Source organism: Quercus suber, unplaced genomic scaffold (genome assembly GCF_002906115.3).
Source record: "Quercus suber isolate HL8 unplaced genomic scaffold, Cork oak 2.0 scaffold_266, whole genome shotgun sequence".
Taxonomy (NCBI): domain Eukaryota; kingdom Viridiplantae; phylum Streptophyta; class Magnoliopsida; order Fagales; family Fagaceae; genus Quercus; species Quercus suber.
Genome location: NW_027069722.1, coordinates 420,971 through 434,667, shown reverse-complemented (window position 1 = coordinate 434,667; position 13,697 = coordinate 420,971). Strand labels below are relative to the sequence as shown.

Here is a 13,697-nt window from a genome sequence, read left to right as displayed (position 1 = left end):
GGACAAGGATTTGCTGCAAACAAGCGTGCAGGAATTGCTACAAACAGGATTAGGTGGCAACAATTTATGGTGACACTTGTCCTAATATCATGTGAAACGCACATGATGAGTTTTAGTTTGTATTGTCCGTTAAGTTGCAACGTTTCTCACTTTCAAAACGTCAAACACGCATATCCATATCTCTCTCTCTCTCTAAAACCGTCACTCTCTCTCCTCTCTCTTCGAAATCATCAGACTCTCTCTCCATCTTTCTTCCTCACTCTTCCTCCTTTTTCGTTCCTCTCATCAGAAACCACAGCCACCTAAACCCATAAAAAAAATCTTGCTGCCAATCCCTCCTAAAACCGAAGATCCAACATGCAACAAGGAATCCTCCAAAAATTTAGATCCGATCTGTGCACAGTAAGGATTTTGGCTCCAATATGTGCAAATTTTTTGAAAATTTGAGTTTAGATTTGGTGCCATGTGTGCAACCTTGAAGGTACACAAGTCTCACTAATTTGTAATCATGGTCATAGCCAAACCCAAGATGGGCTTATAAGAAGCTGGGATATTAACAGCAGGGATTGGAAGGGATATGGCTTTACGAATTGAAGGGTTCCAGAGAAATAGAAAAATGACATGGTCACCACTGGAAGCATCATCCGCCAGACAAACTAGGCCATTACATGAACCAGCTATGAAGAATTTGTTCAATTGGGTTTTATGGGGATTTTTATTTTGGGATTTTGGATTCTTGCTGTTTGGATGCCAAGAAAATATTCAAGACTAAAATTAAAGTACTTTTTGATGAATGAAACTAATTCAAAGCTTCTTGAGATGAAGGCAGATTTATCTTTGGTTAGTTTTTATGCTTGAGATGGCTGAGTGTTTTTTTTTTTTTTTAATTTTTTTTTTTAGTGTGAGATGGCAAAGGGAGAGAAGGGATGGATGAAGGAGGTGAAGAATAGAGAAGGGATCTGATGGCTTGATGGGTAAAGAAGAGAGTGATTTTAAAATCCTCACTGTGCATAGATCGGAGCGAAAAAGGAGGAAGAGTGAGGAAGAAAGATGGAGAGGGAGTATGATGATTTCGAAGAGAAAGGAGAGTGATGATTTCTCAGAGAGAGAGATATGGATATGCGTGTTTGACGTTTAGAAAGTGAGAAACGTTGCAACTTAACGGACAATACAAACTAAAACTCATCATGTGCGTTTCACATGATATTAGGACAAGTGTCACCATGAATTGTTGCCACCTAATCCTGTTTGTAGCAATTCCTGCACACTTGTTTGCAGCAAATCCTTGTCCTTAAAAAAATAATTCTATTATCATTTTTTTGTTGCTAAAATACTATTTATCCATTCTCAAAAAAAAAATATATATTTATCGTTAATTATTAAAATTATATGCACGTTACTATTTCAAATTTTATATATAGTATGGAATATGGATGTAATTAATTTGACAGTGCCTAATGTTTCTCTCTTTTTTTTTTTCTTTTTTCTTTTTTTTTTGGAGAAAGTTTCTCTTTGTTTCTTGATTGTATCAAGAATCATAAAAAAATGGATGTAAATTATATATACATTGTCTAATTTTATGAATGGCCTTCCCAATGATGAATTTTTGACTCCGCCATTGATCCTTGATGTTTATATTGAAAATACCACGCGGTATAAATGTATAAAATTGAATTACAAGACTCTTGATAAAGAAAGCTTTTATATTTTTGTAAAATAAAATAAAAACAAAGAAATATGAAGAATAAATCTATACCACATATAGTATGGAGGTATTACATCTACTGTTCCAAACATTTTGTAATGCTACATCATCAATCATATTTTCAAGAAATTTCCCTTTTTTTTTGTTTTTTGTTTTTTTTTTCTTGTCAAAATCATTCTCTATTGCCGTATTCAATTCTCTCCATGTCCTCTTATATTTTTCCCTTACATTTTGTTTAACCTTTCACTTCTCACTTTCACTTCTTATTACGTCATTTGTACCACTCCATCCTTCTCATATTTTGACTTAAAAAAAGGTTTATACTCTCTCTATTTCTTTTTTTCTTTTTCTTTTTCACTTTTGGTGGATTTTTTAAAATTACATTTATTATTTTTTCACTTATGATTTTTTTTTTTTTTGGTTAATGTTCTCAAAATTGTGGCATCAAATTTGCATATGTTATGATATAGTGTTATCAAAATATTATAAATTTTTAGGGTCGTACTAATGAGTGCCATTAGGGTATTGGTTAACAATTCATTTTTAGAAAATTTTAACGTCACTTTTATGAAAAATGAAAAAAATTATCAAAATATTAATTACTTTTTTTTTCTTTTCCCATTAAAACTTTCTTTAATTGAATTCTTAATCATTACTCTAAAAACACTTGGGTCCGTTTGGATACAGTTGAAAACTGAAAACTAAAACTGAAAACTGAAAAATACTGTAGCTAAATAAATTTTAAAAATGTAAATAGTATCGTGAGACCCATATTTAATGAAAAAATTGCTGAAAAGTGAAAATTGTGGCTCCGTAAACAGTAAAATTTGGGTTGAAAGGTCAAACTTTGCTGACCGCAACAATACATAAACAATAAAAAAAGACTAAAACCCGTGAAAAAAAAAAAAAAAAATGCTGAAACGCAAATGTGCGTTTCAGCTTTTCCGCCCAAGCCAAACGGTCTCTAATTAGCATTTTCCTATATTTTATTACGTTAATCAATTCAGTTTGCTGTATTGGACGGATCTTTATTGGGGTATGCGATTTGTGAATAACAGATAATTGTGCCATTAATTTTTTTGGAATCCCGTGCATCACGCTATTTTACGACTAAGAATTTTATAATACTTAATCACTAAAGTAGTCATCTACGCAATAAATATATCCAATGATATCTCAAACTAACTATTAGAACAGGAAACTTTGCTACGAAGGTAATTGGCCATTGGTCGGATGAGTCAAATATTGGCACCCTTGCCGCCCAATATCATAGCATTGCATAGTTTTTTAATTCTTGGGACTCATTTTCATCGTGTTTTTCTATTTCTTGGCTTCAATTGTCAAAAGGTTACATTTAATTTACAGATGAAAGCTCTACTTATACTTTCCCATACTTTCCCAAACTCATCTCTTTCTGACGGCTTTAGTACCTGTTGCTGTTAGCAACCACACACACAACAGAAGACCTACCGGCATTGACTCAAAATATACCGGCGTTTGGAGCTTGCGATATTTATTATAGGCTTATATTTTGATTGCTTTCGATTTTCATCAGTCATAGAGTTGAGTAGCACTGACACATCCAATTCCCACCATCATGAGGTTAGACGGTGCTTTATATTCCGATCATTATTATAGTCGTAGGACCATCACTCTCATTCCCCGTTGCGAAATTTATTTTGGCCTCTTCACTAGTTTAATGGCAATTTCGCTGATCTTTTCATTTCTGGACCCATACTTTCCTACAAAGGAGCAACTCGATATGTTATTGAGAATTGCGTTATCTTTTCTCCCACTAGTAGAGGGATGTGTGCCTATCAAAAAATTTCGTACTGAAAGATATCAAATTATTCGTTATTTAAGACATTACTGTTTTATCTCCATCACTCTCAGTCCCCGTTATGGGATTTCTTCAAACCTCACCTTTCTTGTTGGCCTAATTTCGTTGGTCTTCACATTTCTGACCTCAAGCGTTTCCCTGGCTGAGCGTTCCGTTATGATGTTGATAACCGGGTCTGCCATTTTATTACTTGAATTATTACCTCTATATATGGAAAAATCCTAGGTATTTGTTTACAAATTGTCATCATCAGCCTTGGCCCTTGGCCATTCATTGGCTGCATTGTTGGTTATTAAATATATATATATATATATATATTATAATAATAAAAAGTCATAAATCCATTGTAAATTTTCAAGACCTATAAAATATGTCACCATCCTTTAATTTCTTAAGAACATGTATAAAATTTGCTAATCATTTCTTTATCATGCAATAAAAGTAATCACAATCAAACTAAATGGACATTAATTTTTTTGGTAAAACACTAATCACCGATCCTCATATGTCGTGATGTCTCTCTGCCAGCCTTGATTCCTAAACCTTTATTGTAAGTGCTCCATGCTTCAATTTGACACAAGTATTCATACATATCCTCGTTAAGAGATTCTGAGGAATTTCAAACTCTGCACTACTCTCTTCTTGAGTTTTGCAATTTTCTCCTTGATCAAACTCTCTGCTTCGTCTACAATATTCACACAATTGAACAATGATAAACAAAAAGAGTGTGAATTTGTAAGAGTAATGTAAATTGTGGCTAAATTAGAACTTTTCTTCCTTGGAATTGTGTTCACATAGCTTCTCAAGAATTCTATATTTTGATGGATATGTGCTAATTATTATTACTCAATATTATCATGGCTAAATCCTTTTGAGCAAGCTTTCAATATTTTTATGGTAAAGATAGCGATAACAAAATTCAAATTAAAGTTATGTTAAAAGTAAAGTAAAAGTTTCAAAATCTATTAGTTGATTTTAATCATCCAAATTTAAATTCACATGTCCAGATCCTGCTATAATGCACCAAATAGTTAAATTGATGTCTTTAAGATTGTAGTTAATCTATTGGTTGTTTGTTTTTACCAATATTGACTCCCCAATTTTAGTTTCATAACTTATAGGGTAACTTACTTGAATAAAGGCAGTAGCAGACAATACATTGGCTATGCATTCTCCAGTAATTGCATGCTCCAAATTGACACAAGTAAATAGACGCCGCATAACTTGAACTCTATAACTGCTCTGGCATTCCTGCCCTTGTAATGTTTTGCTGGTCAATATGTAGCATCCTGGATAGTATTCTACAATTGCACCACACTAAAAGAAAAGATAAATGTTGGGTTAAAATGAATTGACCCCTTGCAAATTAATTAATTACCCAAGTTAATTAATTAGTCAAATTACATGCAATAGCATGATAGTACAAACAAATCATCAAATAACTAAATGCAGCGAAAAATAAATTTTGACACAAGTGATTTGTTTATGAATAGGGAAAACCACTGAGGCAAAACCCTACCAGGAGAATTTAAGATCACCACTCCCAAAAATCCACTATTATCAATCACAAGTGGTTACAAGAATAAGGAATCTTACCAAACCCTATGGCCTATCCCAAAATACCAATCTATAGTTGAACCTTTACTCTAGTACTCAATTGGACTTGTATTGTAGCGGCAATCTCTCCATTCAATGCACAAATCCCAGTATGTGACTAACCAATAATGCAAGGATCCCAGTACGTGACTAACACACCAACTTGAGGAAGAATATTGTTGGCTGCAAAGTTCTTCAGTTCATCAACATGAAGATAAGGAAGCTTCTTGGTCACAAAACCTTTAGCGCAAAGATGCAATAACTTCTACAGAGAGAATGATGAACTAGGTCACAATATGCTTGTATTCTATTTGCAACACCTTTGCATAGTCTGTGCATATGTTGTGCATAATGCGACGACCTTTAAAATAAGCCTTATATATGTCTAGGGTTGTGAAAAAAAAAAAAAAAAAAAAAAAAAAAAAAAAAAAACCTACACAAATATATAAGCATGTGCATGTAATCAGATCTAAAAAGTCTGATTTCGTAATTATTGATAGAAACAGCTTCTGTCGAGCTTCAACATTGAATCTCAATAGAAAGGATTCTGTTGAGACTTCTATTGAGTTTTAATGAACAGCACTTCCTTCACTTGTTTCTTGGTTAGACTTGCATAGCTTCAATACTTAACTTGAACACTTGTGTCTTGAAGTACTAAACTCATCCTAGATCTACCCAATTATAAGTAAAGTGCATTTTGTCAAATAATTAGTTAATTACATAAAAATGTCCCTAACAATAAAGAAAGATAGTGATCAATAAATACGTATGCTTCCTTGCATTATGGCCTAAACAGGATAAAGTTTTCATTCTATAGCTTAAAATTAAAACATTGGTTCCTGGGAGTTGTGTTTGACAAAATGAAAAATAAAAGTCTTATTCTCTCACATAATAGGTAGTGCAGATCTTAATGAGTTTGTTTTTATAACGACAACAATAAAATCAAAATTAAATATTGTAAGGATGTCATGGTCCTTTGTGTAGGGACTTTGTTCTTTTTGAATGATTTTTCAATTTGTATAAAATACTATTTTGGTCCCTAAACTTTACCAAAAGTTTGATTTTTTATCCTTAAACTTTAAGTAATTCATTTTTTGGCCCTAAACTATTGGAAATATTTTATTTATGTCCTTAAAGATTACCAAATGTTTGTTTTTCATCCCTAAACTATTGAAAAAAGTTCTTATTTCATCCCTATTTTTGTTTCTTAACTATTGAAAAAAAATCTTTACGAAGTTAAGGATGAAAAAAGAACTTTTTAAAGTTTAGGGATGAAAAACAAACTTTTACCAAAATTTAGGAACCAAAATAATATTTTACCCTTTTTAATTTTAAGCTGGCAAAGAATAATCCTTGGAGAAAGATCTAAAGATGCTTTGATAGTGTGGACCCAGATTCTCTCTTAATAATTGGGGCTCAACACATTGTATTTTTCACTTTCTAAATGGGAGCTGGTAGAGTAGAGATATAGGGTTAATTTAAGACCACTTACTTTAATACCATTATAAATTATTAATTGTGATGTAGAATAGAATAGGCCTTCTAGGAGCAGTAAGAGTGCTGAAAATCACCATGCAAGATCAAGAGGGATGTCGGTAGACCTCATCAGGGCAATGGTGGCGAAAGTACAAGAAATTTGGAGGGCTAAAGGGAAATGGTCTTCTGTTCAAGACTTGAAGCCCCGAGGGTCGCCCTAATTTAGGTGAATTCCTCCGTTAAGGCCCCGAAAATAGGGATTTTGCCATTTTAAGTAATATTTGTTTTCTTCACTAACTTTTAATTTAAAAGTTAGAATAAGGTCCTATCTATTTTGGGATATTTCTTAGAGACATTAGTTTCAATTTTCACAATGATCTCAATTTTGATATTTTTAGTAAATTTACTATTTTCCACCTAATTATGTGATTAGTGCGAATTAGGGTTTTTTGTGTTTTCCTNCATTGGTTCCTGGGAGTTGTGTTTGACTAAATGAAAAATAAAAGTCTTATTCTCTCACATAATAGGTAGTGCAGATCTTAATGAGTTTGTTTTTATAACGACAACAATAAAATCAAAATTAAATATTGTAAGGATGTCATGGTCCTTTGTGTAGGGACTTTGTTCTTTTTGAATGATTTTTCAATTTGTATAAAATACTATTTTGGTCCCTAAACTTTACCAAAAGTTTGATTTTTTATCCTTAAACTTTAAGTAATTCATTTTTTGGCCCTAAACTATTGGAAATATTTTATTTATGTCCTTAAAGATTACCAAATGTTTGTTTTTCATCCCTAAACTATTGAAAAAAGTTCTTATTTCATCCCTATTTTTGTTTCTTAACTATTGAAAAAAAATCTTTACGAAGTTAAGGATGAAAAAAGAACTTTTTAAAGTTTAGGGATGAAAAACAAACTTTTACCAAAATTTAGGAACCAAAATAATATTTTACCCTTTTTAATTTTAAGCTGGCAAAGAATAATCCTTGGAGAAAGATCTAAAGATGCTTTGATAGTGTGGACCCAGATTCTCTCTTAATAATTGGGGCTCAACACATTGTATTTTTCACTTTCTAAATGGGAGCTGGTAGAGTAGAGATATAGGGTTAATTTAAGACCACTTACTTTAATACCATTATAAATTATTAATTGTGATGTAGAATAGAATAGGCCTTCTAGGAGCAGTAAGAGTGCTGAAAATCACCATGCAAGATCAAGAGGGATGTCGGTAGACCTCATCAGGGCAATGGTGGCGAAAGTACAAGAAATTTGGAGGGCTAAAGGGAAATGGTCTTCTGTTCAAGACTTGAAGCCCCGAGGGTCGCCCTAATTTAGGTGAATTCCTCCGTTAAGGCCCCGAAAATAGGGATTTTGCCATTTTAAGTAATATTTGTTTTCTTCACTAACTTTTAATTTAAAAGTTAGAATAAGGTCCTATCTATTTTGGGATATTTCTTAGAGACATTAGTTTCAATTTTCACAATGATCTCAATTTTGATATTTTTAGTAAATTTACTATTTTCCACCTAATTATGTGATTAGTGCGAATTAGGGTTTTTTGTGTTTTCCTAGCCACTCTAGGTTTTCTTTTACTATTTGAATGCATTGCAGCCTCAAGGCAATTCAATTCTCATATTAATAAAAATTTAGACTTTGTCTATTGTCTCTCTCTAGTGGATTCAAGTATCTTATCACTTTGTGGATTTAAGGAACCCCTCGTAGATTCGAGATTTTCGTTTTGAAGTTAACATATTTCATTTCGTTTCCATTTAGAAGATGTGTTTGTTTTCTTGTAGCTTCCACAACATCAAACTGATTCAAAAGCTTAATTACTTTTTGTAAAAGAGCATTCAGTCCTTGAGATCACCAAAGTTTATTGGAAAAGCTGTAAACAAACAAAATTTTTTGAATTGGAAGCAATGAAATTAAATAACCAAAAATGTCTATGGAGACCCTCTGGAAAGGTTGTAGAAAATCCCTTTTATTCGAATTTAAGGATGTTTCTAACAAACTTAGTCCTCCAACTGAAAAACAAGCTGGTAATAAGGGAGTTTGTTGGTGATACTCAGCCAATAATGTGGAGAATGAGTCAACCTTCTTTCTGTATACATGTTCTCAACTTTGACATCAACTATCTCCAAACATATTCCACTTATTATTGACAAAGTGGCTTACAGTATTAGCATCTGAGGATGTAAAAATATATCTATTTAACCTTACCATTTTACAACTCACCCAATATTTCATTTCTTATTTTTCACATCACAACCAACCCTGTTGATTTATTTATTTATTTCTCTATCTTCCTCTTCAACTCTTTCTCTATCTTCCTCTCTCTCTCTCTCTCTCTCTCTCTCTCTCTCTCTCTTAGTTGGAACAAACCCACTACGTCATAGACCCAACAGACATAATAGTCACAGACCCAACCATACCCACACTTAGCAAACCCACCACCGTAGTACCATCCACCACCGCCAACATCCTCAGTTGCACCATTTCAAAGCCAATATAACGCCAATTCAACCCAATATGTTGCAAACAAAAACCCACTACCACCACCGGGAACAAAGAAAATGAATTCAAAGCTTATGAGTTTTAATATGAATGTATGTAATACGGAACGAAAGTTGAAACTTCTATTCTCTATGTAAGACTGAAGACCGCAGTCAAGTGAGATTCAAAGAACGATTGTGTGAGAATGTTGATTTAGACCAAAACTCTTGGTAGACACTCAGTTGATCGATACTGTATTATGGAAATTCTGATTTTTTTTTTTTTTTTTTTTAATCTTCCAAGGACATGTTTGTGGCCACCTCAAGCTCAAACTCTACTTATATTTAAATCCTATTTCAACCCAAATTATAATAGAAGGAAGACAGCCATGGAGAAAAACATAGAGAGAGAGAGAGAGAGCTATTCCTTATAGTGTATGCACTTAGGACACAATAATATCCCATTGACACGATATCTGATCAACAGAATATCACATCTAGAAAACTGTACACACATTGTCAAATATAATTATATAAAAGAAAAAAGAAAGGATAGTAAGAAAGAAAGAAAGATTTTCAAAAAAATGGCTACATATAGTATTAAATTATTAATTATTGTATCAAACAATCTCTTGGAGAAGATTATCCTGATCTTACTGAACATTTAAGCTAAATTCTTCAAAGGATAGAAGTTGAAAATTCAGCATTGTTGGTGACTCAATGAGCACAAACGTAAGAACCACACAACAAGATTTCAAATTTAAAAAATTCCAATTCATATCCTAACCCCTAAGTAAACTTGCATGTGTTCCTAATAAATATTCAGACCAAGAATCTTGTAACTCAACTAGTTACACCTCTTGATATTTCTAAGACATTCAGAGTTCAAATCTTTTCTCTCTCATTGTAATTATCAACTTATCAAAAATAAATAAATATTCAGAAAACTATTAATGATGTAAAATGCCCAATATTAATATGACCTACTTCTAGCTTAAGAAATTTAAAGATGGAATTTATATTTAATGGCTAAATATAGATAGAATAAGAAAATTTGAAGTTACATACCTTTGGGTCTTCCGTTAACAGGAAAGGAAAAGATAAAGAGGACAACAAAGACACAAAAGAATTTAGTAATTTTAGGCATAATTAGCCTCTGTTGTGCTTAATGGAGTTGGAAAAAAAAAGTATATATAACATAACTTGCTTTATTATTTTTAGATTTTTGTTATAGGGAGTTTCAACTTATGATGTCCACTTTTGATGATTACTCTTTATCATCAGACCAACATATCAATTGGTTGACTTTATCAGTTGAGTTAATTGAAACCCACATAACTTGCCTTTAGATGTAGGAAATATCAATGTTGTATATGAATGAGCCATTACCAGTTAGGATATTTCAAAGGTTACAAGTTAATTAATCATTGTATATTCCAAAGGTTTAATTAGATTTGAGCTTATAAAACAATTACAAAAAACATTTTGTCAAACTTAGAGCTACATAATTGACAATAAAAGACTATGAGATGTTTTCTCCCTTTTGCTTTTAAATTTTAAATAAAAAAAATGATCTACATTAAATTGTCTTCTCCATAATGTGAATTCTATCTTAATTTTAAGCTAAACTTTTTTTTTTTTATATATACAAGATAAAAATTCTACTATAGCCTAATCTAAGTATATATGTATATGAATTTCTCTATTGGAAACTTGAACCCCGGCCCTTGCGCCCCACACTCTACAAACACTTATACTTGTGAAGTGGTCATTACGTCAAGGATGCGCATTGGTAATTTTAAGCTAAACTTAAAAAAATATTTCCAAAGGAAATTGGATTAAAATAGAGTAATGATAGCATGAAAATACAAATTGCATTGTCAATGCTACTTTTTTTTTTTTTTTTTAACTTTTAAATTTTTTTACGAAGTAGACATAAACTAAGGTGTAAACCAAGATTTAAAATATGATATTTATTGCTGAGCTTAATAATGTGAGCTTGTAACCAAGTGAGGCATTAAGATAGCTAAAATCATAGTGAAATTGGCTTGGTTGGAAACTTGGAACTGCATGATCTCCTGGTTTGGAGTTAAATTTAGCATGCCCTTTGATCCTTGGGTTAATGGACCACAATTATGGACGAAAAATATGACATTTATTTATTGAAAAAAGTTTCTTATTGTAATGAATAATAGTGCGAAAGATATCGCCTGCCTACGATTGTTTACCATAAAATTTATCCCTTGGTGAAAGTTGATATATTAAAATGGGTAAATTATGATTCTGGTCTCTAACGTTATTCTCACTTCATTTTTCTTTGAATTTTTCATGCTCTAAAATTGGAGAACAAAGCAATTTTTTTGGGGGTTGAATTTTCTAATTCAATAAATGAAATTTTGGGCTTTTTTTTTGGGTAAATACTTTTGTTGAATTTGGGAAAAGAATTGCTTGAATTTGTTCATTTTCTTCTTTGTCCCTAATCCCAAAGATATATTTTTAAAGCTCATAAAATGCTGCAAAATTTTCACTTTCGAATACGGTTTAGTCACAGACACCTGGTTGTCCATGTGGCAGTACAAGTGGCACAAAAAATAAAATTTTAAAATCATTATTAGCCACATTAATATTTTTTATCCACCACTTGATGTCATGAATTATTTTGACATAATATTAAAAGATTAGAGACTAAACTAACACATTTAAAATGTTATGGATGAAATTAACAATATTAGAGACCAAAATCGTAATTTTCTCTTCTAAAAACTATCTGACCTTAATTTTTTTCCTAGAAATTAAGAGCATTAAGAGAACCAATGGCTGCTAAAAGTCCTGTTGAAGACCCTGTGTTAGCGGAAATGTCATATGATGTGCAATTTGCTGGAGAAAATGGGCTTTTGCCTTTTCTTTTTTTTCTTTTTTTTTTTTTTTTTAAATATCTAGTAAAATGCCTCATATTTGAAACTATTTAGGGAAATGCCCCTGTTTTGAAATTCGATTTTCTAAAAATCAAGTTTCAATTTAAAATTTGATTTTTGGACAATCGAGTTATAGCGAACTGAAAATTAAAAAAAAATAAAAAAATTCCTGGAACTCAAGTTCCAAGTTCCATTCAAGGAACTCAAGTTCCATGTGAAGTACTTAAGTTTATGGAACTCGAGTTCCTTGAAAAAGACTCAAGTGGAACTCGAGTTCGATAAAATGAGTTCCAAAAAAAAATTTTATTCCTAAATCCACGTTCGCTATAACTCGATGTCCCAAAAATCGAATTATACATTTGAAACTTGATTTTAGAGTTTCAAAACATGGGCATTTCCCTAATTAGTTTCAGATATGAGACTTTTTGTTAGATATTAAAAAATACAGGGCAAAAGCCCATTTTCTCCGCAATTTGCTTTTAGAACTGGTCAGGAAGATTTATACTAGCTATAAGGCAATTCTTTGAATATCACAAAAGCGCTGGACTCAGGAAAGGAGGATTGGTCTTCAATTAGCCACTTTACACTCTATATATGCTCATATGGTATGCCTAAATGAAAATTCTACTTTGTAAAATCAATTTTACGTGTACATTTTACTTTTCTTTTTGTTATTTATATGAAAAGTGATAAAGAGATCTTTTTAGCTCAATTGGTTGGTAATTTATAGTGTTTCTATCAAAGATATCTAGACTCTAGAATTTAAATCCTTCCTCTCCATTGTAAATTTGTAATTAACGAAATATCAAAAAACAAAAAAACATAAAACTATAAGGGTAAACCGTGCCCTACTTTTTGTATTAGCCAAAGCAAAATTTTATTACTTTTATAAATTATGTGAAAACCGGGCTCTACTAATGATTTTTTTTTCAAACATTATATGTTTCTAAATAAAAATCTAAAAAAATGAAAATGCTTATTTGAAATCCATTTGTTTTGATGGATACGTATTAGCCTAAAGATTGAGAAATTTTAATTTCTAACTACTTTTGGTACAAATTATTTCATCTTTTTCTAAAAATAAAATAAAATAAACTTTCGTTAATAAAAATAGAGACTTGAAAAAAATAACAGAAAAATATTTAGTGGGCCCGTTTAATTAAAATCACAAGCAAGGTGATTAAACATACCATAATTCAATTGACTTATTTATATTCTTTTCTTCAATCTTAACGACATCTAAATTTGGTTTTCAAAAAAAAAAAAAAAAATCTAAATTTACTAATAATTTTCCCTTACTTTCTTCTATGGCATTTGCAAAAGTTCAAATTTTTATTATTGTAGGGACACGTTTGGCAGCCCAAGCCCAAGGTGTATGGGATCTGACCTAATGAGCCCAGTACAATAAATTTATAGAGAGGGGTTGGAGAACTAGGCTCTAATGAATTTGACAACGGCTAGTGTGGATTTAAAAGATGATCAAGCAAGAACAAGGAAAATAGAGCTGAATGAACTCACTGTCCGATGAGATATTTTTTGTTATATAAATCAATAACAGTTCAATATAAGTTTAATTTTGATTGCTACAGTATTCTTTCTCTATTTTTTCGATCCCCCAGTCCATAGAGGGTCTCTTTCGTTATATAGTCCCCCTTGAATCATCTTAGGGTACGT

At 31.6% G+C, this 13,697-nt stretch overlaps 1 long non-coding RNA gene across 1 annotated transcript; it reads left to right on the top strand.

Annotated features, from left to right (window-relative positions):
* Nucleotides 1-130: 130 nt before the first annotated feature.
* LOC136070876 (uncharacterized) lies at nucleotides 131-820 on the top strand. Its single transcript, XR_010632142.1, has 2 exons — nucleotides 131-402; nucleotides 519-820. It is a non-coding gene; the product is annotated as an uncharacterized LOC136070876 (long non-coding RNA).
* Nucleotides 821-13,697: the final 12,877 nt, after the last annotated feature.